Source organism: Tenrec ecaudatus, chromosome 10 (assembly GCF_050624435.1).
Source record: "Tenrec ecaudatus isolate mTenEca1 chromosome 10, mTenEca1.hap1, whole genome shotgun sequence".
Taxonomy (NCBI): domain Eukaryota; kingdom Metazoa; phylum Chordata; class Mammalia; order Afrosoricida; family Tenrecidae; genus Tenrec; species Tenrec ecaudatus.
Genome location: NC_134539.1, coordinates 37,321,041 through 37,330,000, shown reverse-complemented (window position 1 = coordinate 37,330,000; position 8,960 = coordinate 37,321,041).

Sequence of the window (8,960 nt, the reverse complement as noted above, 5' to 3'; positions counted from 1 at the left end):
TATCATCAAAACCCGCATTCTTCAAAGCAAGTGAGATAAACTAGTAGTCAGATGTATCTATTGGATTTGGACACTGGGTCTTTCGTGGACTGAGTAAGACGCGTTTCGCAGAAAACATGGGGTTGGAAAATAACATGCCTTGTAGTTGTGTGTGAACGGACCACAACTCATGCTTCCCTCCATCCTGAGATCACTACGTCCACATCAAACTCCCACACTCGAATATCAGACAGCGGTTTCCAGGCGAAGCTCACATCTCTGAAGTCCCAGCCACCATCAGGCCCGAAATGATCATCGCCTGAGAATGTTAATTGACTGTTATAATTATAGTTGATGCGTAATAGGCATTTTGCTCTGATGTTATACACTGCCAAGAAAATATTTACTTGGCTAACTGAAGTTCATGACCAAGTCTATTTTGTTCACAACCGAACTAATGCTCGAATTTGGCACCACCAGACACGTGAGTGTGAAGCATCCCCGGGCATCTCAAACATCACCGCGGTGTCTCTTACACTTTTGCCTTTTAGAAATCATACACCTCCTTGCTTTGCAGCATCTCTCCTAGGTCTTGTGTGGGCTCTTTTGTGATCCTTGTTCATCTTTTAATGAGATCAGTTACTTACTGAAGATTAGTGTGGATAGAGTATAAGAAGAGACCTGGAGTTTTAGTTCAGGGCTCTTACCTCAAATATCCCTTCATCTAATCCATTATCTTCTTTGCATTGGATGTTCTATTTCCCTATAGATTACTGGTTCCTGACACTCGCTTTTAAATCCAGACTCTCTGGCACATACAAAATGCTGCTCCCCAAGTCTCTCTCCACCTACTTCACCTCTGGCATGGCTCTTAGTCCGGGGTCAGATCATGGAAATGGTCATTGTTCTTACTAACCATGGAGCCAGCTCCAGTGTAAGTTGGCCCTGTGTGTAGGAGATCGAGGACTGGAGCCTTCAGTATGGATTGCCACTCAATGCAAACAAGACCAGAATCTTCATAACTGGACCAATAGGTAGTATCCTAATAAATGAAGAAAAGGTTGAAGTTGTTGGGGATTTCATCTTGATTGGCCCCACAATCAATGCTCATGGAAGCAGCAATCGGGAGATCAAATGACGGGTGGCACTGGGTCAATCTGCTGCACAAGGACCCCTTAAAACTCACTCACTGCCACTGAGTCGATGCAAACTCTTAGTGACCCTATTGGATAGGGTAGAACTGCCCCTGTGCATTTTCAAGAGTGTAACTTCTTACAGGAGTAGAAAGCCCCTTCTTCAGATTTCTTTACAGTGTTGGAAAGCAGGGACTACTTTAAGGACTAAGGTGTGCCTGACCCAAGCCACAGTATTTTCAGTTGCCCCATAGGCATGTGAACATTGGCGTTGAATAAGGAAGACCGAAGAAGAATTGTGGTGTTGGCGAAGAATATTGAAAGTGCCATGTACTGCCAAAAGAACCAACAAATCTTCCTGCCCCTCCCCAGAAAAGAATTTGTTCCAAAGGACGACATTGACTCTGCAGCTCTGGGAGATGGACATATTTGATCAGAGCACACGGGAGCAGATGAAGGGGCAGGAGGAGAGAGTGGAGCACAGCCTGGCCCACCAAGCCGTGATGATGATGTTCCTGAGTAGAGCAGCCAGTCCACAGAGAGAACAACATGGCTGGCCCCACTATGAGACATGATGCCCCTCAGTGACTAAGGGCGATACAGGGGACAGCACCGGAGACACAGTGTGGGAATTGCACCTGACCTGATCCCACCACACCGAGGCAAATCACTGGGGGAGTGCAGCGGAACAGCAAGGGAATGGAGTGGCAAGGTCCCCAGGGAATGCTGAAAGTGGACTTTGGGGCCAGGGCGTGGTGCCCCAACAGACTGGACTGGAAAACGCTCCTAAGGGCCAGCAAACGATCCCTGAACTAACTACAAGCTTTTCTCTTGTGAACTGTTTTGTTCTGTTCTTTGTCAGTGGTTTGTTTTTGTTGTTTTGTTGTCTGGTTGTATACTGTTGCTTTGTTTTCCTCTGTCTAGTTTTCGTGCATGTTAGTGACTCCACAGGTCTGTCTGAATAGGACAGGCTGGATGAACTATCTGGAGGAAAAACAACGGGACCGACAGTTCTGGGGGGACTTGGGGTGGGGGGTAGGGGGGGTAAGGAAGTGGTGTTAACAAACCCAGGGACAAGGGAAAAACATGGGACCCCAAATGGTAGAGAAGGGGGAGTGGCAGGCCTGGTGGGAAATGATCAAGGGTAAGGTTGCTTAGAGAAGAGGTATACTCTAGCCCAGGTGGCGATGAAGCATGGTAGTAGGGCAGGAGGAAAGTCAAGGGAGATGGAGGAAAGAGCTAGGAGTCAAAGGGCATTCATGGAGGTCTAGACAAAGACATGTACATGCAAATATATATAGGAGGATGGGGAAATAGATCTATGTGTCTATATTTATAGGTCAAATATTAAGGTGGCGGAAGGACCTTGGGCCTCTACTCAAACACTCCCTCAATGCATGAATACCTTCTTTTATTAAATTGGAACTCTATGATGCTCACTCTCCCGACACAACGGCTGGAGCCAAAGTGGGTGAACAAGTAAATGTGGTGAAGAAAGCTGATGGTGCCCGGCTATCAAAAGAGATAGTGACTGGGGTCTTAAAGGCTTGAAGATAAACAAGCGGCCATCTAGCTCAGAAGCAACAAAGTCCACATGGAAGAACACACCAGCCTGAGTGAGCGAGTGGTCCCAAAGGGATCAGTTACCAGGCATCAAAGAACAAAAAATCATATCATTGACTGCACACCTCCATGATAGGATCGCTGAAGACAAATGGGTGCATAAGCAAATGTGGTGAAGAAAGCTGATGGTGCCCGGCTATCAAAAGAGATAGTGTCTGGGGTCTTAAAGGCTTGAAGGTGAACAAGCGGCCATCTAGCTCAGAAGCAAATAAGCCCACATGGAAGAAGCACACCGGCCAGTGCGATCACGAGGTGCCCAAGGGACCAGGTACAAGGCATCATGCAAAAAAAAAAAAAAGATATAAGTGTGTGTATGTACGTGTATATATGTGTATATGTATATATGTATGTATATATATGTATATATATCATATTAAATGAAGGGGGAAGTGCAGAGTGGAGACCCAAGGCCCAAGTGTCGACCAATGGAGATCCCCTCATAGAGGGGTTTAGGAGAGGAGATGGGTTAATTAGGGTGTGAGGTAGTACCGATGAAGAACACAGCTTTCCCCCAGATCCTGGATGCTTCCTCCCCCCAACTACCATGATCCGAATTCTACCTTGCAGGGCTGGATAGGACAGAGGCTGTACACTGGTGCATATGAGGGTTGGAGGTACAGGGAATCCAGGGTGGATGATACCTTCAGGACCAAGGGTGTGAGGGACGATGCTGGGAGAGTGGAGGGTGAGTGGGTTGGAAAGGGGGAAGTGATTACAAGGATCCACATGTGACCTCTTCCCTGGGAGAGGGACAGCAGAGAAGGGGGGAAGGGAGACTCCGGATAGGGCAAGATATGACAAAACAACGATGTATAAATTACCAAGGGCATATGAGGGAGGGGGAAATAGGGAGGGAGGGGAAAAAATAAAAAAGAGGACCTGATGCAAGGGGCTTAAGTGGAGAGCAAATACCTTGAGAATGATTGGGGCAGAGAATGTATGGATGTGCTTTATACAATTGATGTATGTATATGTATGGATTGTGGTAAGAATTGTATGAGTCCCTAATAAAATGTAAAAGAAGAAAAGAGAAAAAAATGATTAGGGCAAAGACTGTACAGATGTGCTTTATACAATTGATGTATGTATATGTATGAACTGTGAAAAGAATTGTATGAGCCCCAATAAATTGTTAAAAAAGAAAAAAAAGTAAAAAAAAAAAAAAAGAACCAACAAATCTGTCTTGGAAGACGTACAGCCAGAGGCAAAGCTAGTGAGACTTCATCTCCCAAAATGTAGCCATGCTGTCAGGAGAGACCAGTCCCTACGAAGGACACCAGGCTTGTTAAAGTAGATGACAGCAAAACAGAGGAAGGCGCTCGACCAGGTGGATGGACACAGTGGCTACAACAATGGGCTCAAGCACGGGAACAATTGTGAGACGGCGCAGGACTGGACATTGTTTTGTTCTGTTGTGCATGGGGTCCAGGTGGATCAGAACCAACTCGATGGCACCTAACAACAACAACATGTACTGCAGAGCAATACAGTGTCCTCCCCTGACACAACTTGGTAATCGTGTGCTTGGCTCCGTCACTGGGGCTTATTACAACAATCTATTGCTCTAAATGTGTGTTAGGCAGGGTTCTCTAGAGAAACAAAACCAGAATGCTAATAATTTTATATGTATTTATACAGATAGATAGAGATATAACATAAGAAATAAACAGTTAAATTATAAATTAGTACAAATGGTTCAGTGCAACTCACTCCTGTGAGACACTGGCAGTCCTTCAAGTCTTGAGGGACGCCAGGTAGTCCTCTGTAGAGCAATTCAGGCTATCCGGGCACAGGCAGCAAACAGCAAGGCAGGTCACCAACAGTCAGCCGGATGACAGGGTCCAACAGTCCCCAGCTCAAGAGATGTAAATTCCAATGGTGTGGCGAAGCAGGTCTTGAAGGAACCTCAAATTACAGCGACACAGTCCGTGGGTTAGGTGTCCCACAGGTAGTGTAGCTTGCAAATGGAGACACAGAACAAGCAAGGCAGCTGCACACTGATTCGATGATCAAAGAGCGAGAGACAAGGGAGGCTCACCAAGCCATGTCTCCCTCGCCCTTCAATTGGTCCCACGTGTGTTTATCAGCCAGGTTGGCACAATAAACTAACTACCTCGAAATGTTCCCTTCATTTTTGTTGACCTTCTGTTTCACTAAACAGGGTGTCCTTTTGCAGCCATCGATCTTTCCTGGTGATGCTTCAACCAGGGACTCCCAAGCAATCGGTTAGGGGCAGCATATGGTTAAGCCCTCGGCAGCTAACACAAAAGCTGGAAGTTGAATCCATCCAGAGGCACCTCAGACCAAAGGCCTGGCTGATCTCCTTCTGAAAGGTCACTGCCTGGGAAAGCCCTACGGAGCCCAGATCCACTTGGAAACACATGGGACCACCAGGACTTGGAATCAACGCAATGGCTGCTGGTTCAGTTCCGTTCAGTTCCGGTCGGTTTGGGTTTGGGTGCAGAGGTCAATTTAAACCTGCCACGTGCTTCCTTCCAAGTGTCCCTCTCTAAACTTCTATTTCTCTTTATCTTTGGGCACCTGCTCATTTTTCACTTTCTTTTCTGTCTTTCCCTCCTCCAGGCTGGAAGTGCTTCCTGTTCTCTAAAATAGCCAAAGAGATAGTCTTCCCTGGGGCTCTCACCTTCTCTCGCCAGAAGACAGGGGATTCTTTCTCTCCCTTCCTGGCCACGCCGGGAAGGTTCCCTCAGTGGGTTCCACCTCATTCATGTGTCCTGGATCTTTCAACAGCCAGTGGGCGCCCCTGCTGCTCTCCACCACTGCCCTGGAAGCTGCCTCTCTCTGGCCTTGATGGAGAACGCTTGTGGGGAAACTGCTTTTAGGCAGACCTACACTGAGCCCCTTCTCTGCGTGCCTGCTCCAGTGGCAATGGCACGCCCCCAGTTAGTCGAAGGACTCCCTTCTTCCTCCCACTCCCTCTTCCCCTGGGGGCCACTGAGCGGTACAAGCGTGGCAGAAGCAACATCCTGCTCACCAGAGTCCCCACCTGCTTCCCGCACCTGTTTTCTTGGGTTCCTGAACCAAGAGGAAAGAAACGATGATTCAACCTTGCATGTATGTTTATCCTGCTGGCGGAATGTCATTAAATATGGAAAATCATGCAAGAAAAGTTCCAAAGAAATGGATCCCTGGATTGACAAGCCCCCCCCCCCTGCATTTGTGGTTCTCACAGCTGAGAAATCTGGCTTCCTAAAAAAGCACTTTCAGAAACCAGAGTGGTAGGAGGAGGAGGAGGAAATTGGCCTCCTCGTGCTGAGGCTTGGTGGTGTGGGGTTTAGAGTCAGGCTGCGATCCGCCTGGTCAAGAGCTGGAAACTACCGGCTGCTCCACGGAGAAAAAGAGGGGCTTTCTACTCCCCTTAACAGTTACAGCCGTGCAACCTCACAGGGAGGTTGCCACCAGTCAGCGCGAACTCAGTGGCAGTGCGCTTGGTTTGGGTTCAGTGGGTGATGGAGCAGCCAGATTTAGAGTTCGTGAAGAAGACAGATTTGGTGGCAATAACTTCTACTATGTACTATGAGCCACCAAGATGCAAATTCCATAGGGACGGGGGGTGGGGGTGGTGGTGTAACTTTTACATTGTGTCTCCTTCAGCCCTACCAATAATCCTACAAGATAACACCCCCATTTTATGTGTGATATTGATATTTCTGGTGGAGAATGGATGGGAACACGGAAATTATATATATATATATATATATATATTCACTGTTGTGATTGCTGAATTTTTTTTAATTGTGGCTTTAAGTAGTTTTAAGGAAGCTGAAAATTGAGAGGTCCAGGGCTGACTGAGCTTCTTGCCCTTATGCATTGGGGCTTAGAAGCCGCTCTCTTCCCTGGTGATTTGAGTGTGGGAATTAAATCCACAGGTCCTCCCAGCCCAAAGACTCTCTTTCCAGGGTCATCTACAGAAGTCAGTACTCTGTCTCATGAACTGTTTCCAGTACTCCAACTGTAAGGATGGCAAATGAGTACTTTCCAATTATATCAAAGATCGCAGGGCTCTTGACTTAGAACAGTGTTAGCAACCTTCCTAAGGCCGCAACCCTTTCATACAGTTCCTCATGTGGTGGTGACCCCCCAACCATAAAATTATTTTCGTTGCTACTTCATCACTGTCATTTTGCTACTGTGATGAACCAGGTGACCCCTGTGAAAACGCCGTTTGACCACCACAACCCCCCAAGGATCGCAACCCACAGGTTGAGAACCGCTGACCTAGAAGGATCTGTCTTGTGTTTTAAAGAGATGGTAACTGAGGGTCAAGTAGGCCAAAGCAGGATCTATTCAAGCAAGTCTGAGCTAGGTCACCCACCATCTAACCAGTGTCTCTACCGTCTGCCCAGTCTCCCCACTATATGTCCAGGGTCCCCACCAGGGTTTCCTACGACCTGCCCCATGCTCTCCATCAGCCCATCCGCCGTCTGCATAGTGCTACTACTGTTTCCCTCAGGAAAGCCTTGCTGGCCAACGAATCACTGACTCAAGAGGGCCTTCAAAAGGGTGCCATAGCCAAGCACCCAGTCCTTTAGGGTGTCCTCCAATGTCCTGCAGCCCTAAGGTGCAGCCCCTGTGATCCCCAACCACCATGCTACCCCCAAGAAGGGTCAGATGAATTCAGCACCATTACATTTTGGAGATGTTTCTTCCTCTTGTCCCCACCTGTGTGCCTTTGAATCAGAGAGGCCCCCGACCTCAGAAACACAAAACCAAGCCCAGGTGAACAGTTTTCTTTATTGTGTGTTTGTTTGTTTGTGGACACTGGGCTGCAATCCGCATGGTCAGCAGTTCAAATCCACCAGCAGCTCCACAGGAGAAAGACTGAGCTTTCTATGCCTGAAACAGTGGCAGTCTTGGAAACCTGCAGGGGTCGCTATGAGTCAGCATTGAATTTGGTTTCGGTTTGTTGGTTTATTGATTGGTTGGCTTACCAGAGGATGTACCAAGAGATGGTATATGCCAGGCATTTGTCCAGATTCTATTCAATCTTTACACCAATGCTTTGTAGTCAATAAAGATGAGAAGATTCTGAAACATTCGGGAACTTCTTCAAGGTCCCATAGGTGCTAGGCCAGACAGAGGAAACTCTGCAGAGCTGCGGGTTTGGCACAGCTCAGTCTGCTGCCAGGCCTCTCTGGCTTCGCTGTTGGTAAAGTTTGTGAGCAACAGAAAGTAGGCTTCGTCTCAGGCAGTCCCCACCCCTCCCTGCCTATTTCCCAGTCCCCTCCAACACAGCGGAGAAGTAGGAGCTCGGATCACTGGGGGGCCTTCCACAGACAAACTGATCCCGACCTTCCGCTTCTCCCAAACAATCCAGCTCTGGCCTCTGGGGCCACCCTTCTAAGGCCAATCCTTTCCATTGATAACTCTTCAAGATTTGGATGAAAGCTCTCTCGCCCTTTTTCTGCTTCTCCTTTACAACCTAAGTACGCCCGGCTTCTTTAAATCTTTGATCTATCCAAGTCCACTGCCATCGAGTCAATGCCAACTCATAGCAACCCTAGAGGACATGGCAGAACTTCCCCAGGGTGGGTTCCTGAAACCGTCATGCTTTAGGGGAGTAGAAAGGCCTGTGTTTCTCCTGCAGTTGGTGGTTTTGAACTGCGGATCTTGTGATTAGCCCAATGTGTAACCACTGTACCACCAGAATATGGCTGGTTTAAGCTCATGGTCACTACTAGTGTGAAGGTGGCTAGAGATAGATTTCTTTCTTTCAGTACTGTAGCAAAATACAATGTATATGAAGGTATTTGCCCTTTTAACCATTTCTACTCACACGATTCAGTGGTGTTGACTCATTGCCTCCTCCCTGCTCTCAACCATCCCAGTTTTCCTTTCCAAACATTTCCCCTCTACTCAAATGCCCACTGCCCCTTAGGCTGTAACTCCCGATTCTTCCGCCCACCAGGTCCCTGGGAGCCTAATAAACGTTTGTCTCTTGCCCTTTGATCTTCCATGTCGTGGGCTCACGCAATCGTGGGTGACATTTCATATCTTATATATTTCACTTAGCATTTGGTTCTCAGGATTCATCGCTCTCATAGCATGTACCAGACCCTTATTTCTCTTTGTAGCTAGATGACGGTCCATCAGATGTGTAGGCCACGTTTTCTTCATCCAGTCACCCATTGACGATCACGGTTTGTCTCCACCTTGGGCTAGTACACCTAACGCCCTGATGAGCAGCAGTGTCAATGTATTTGT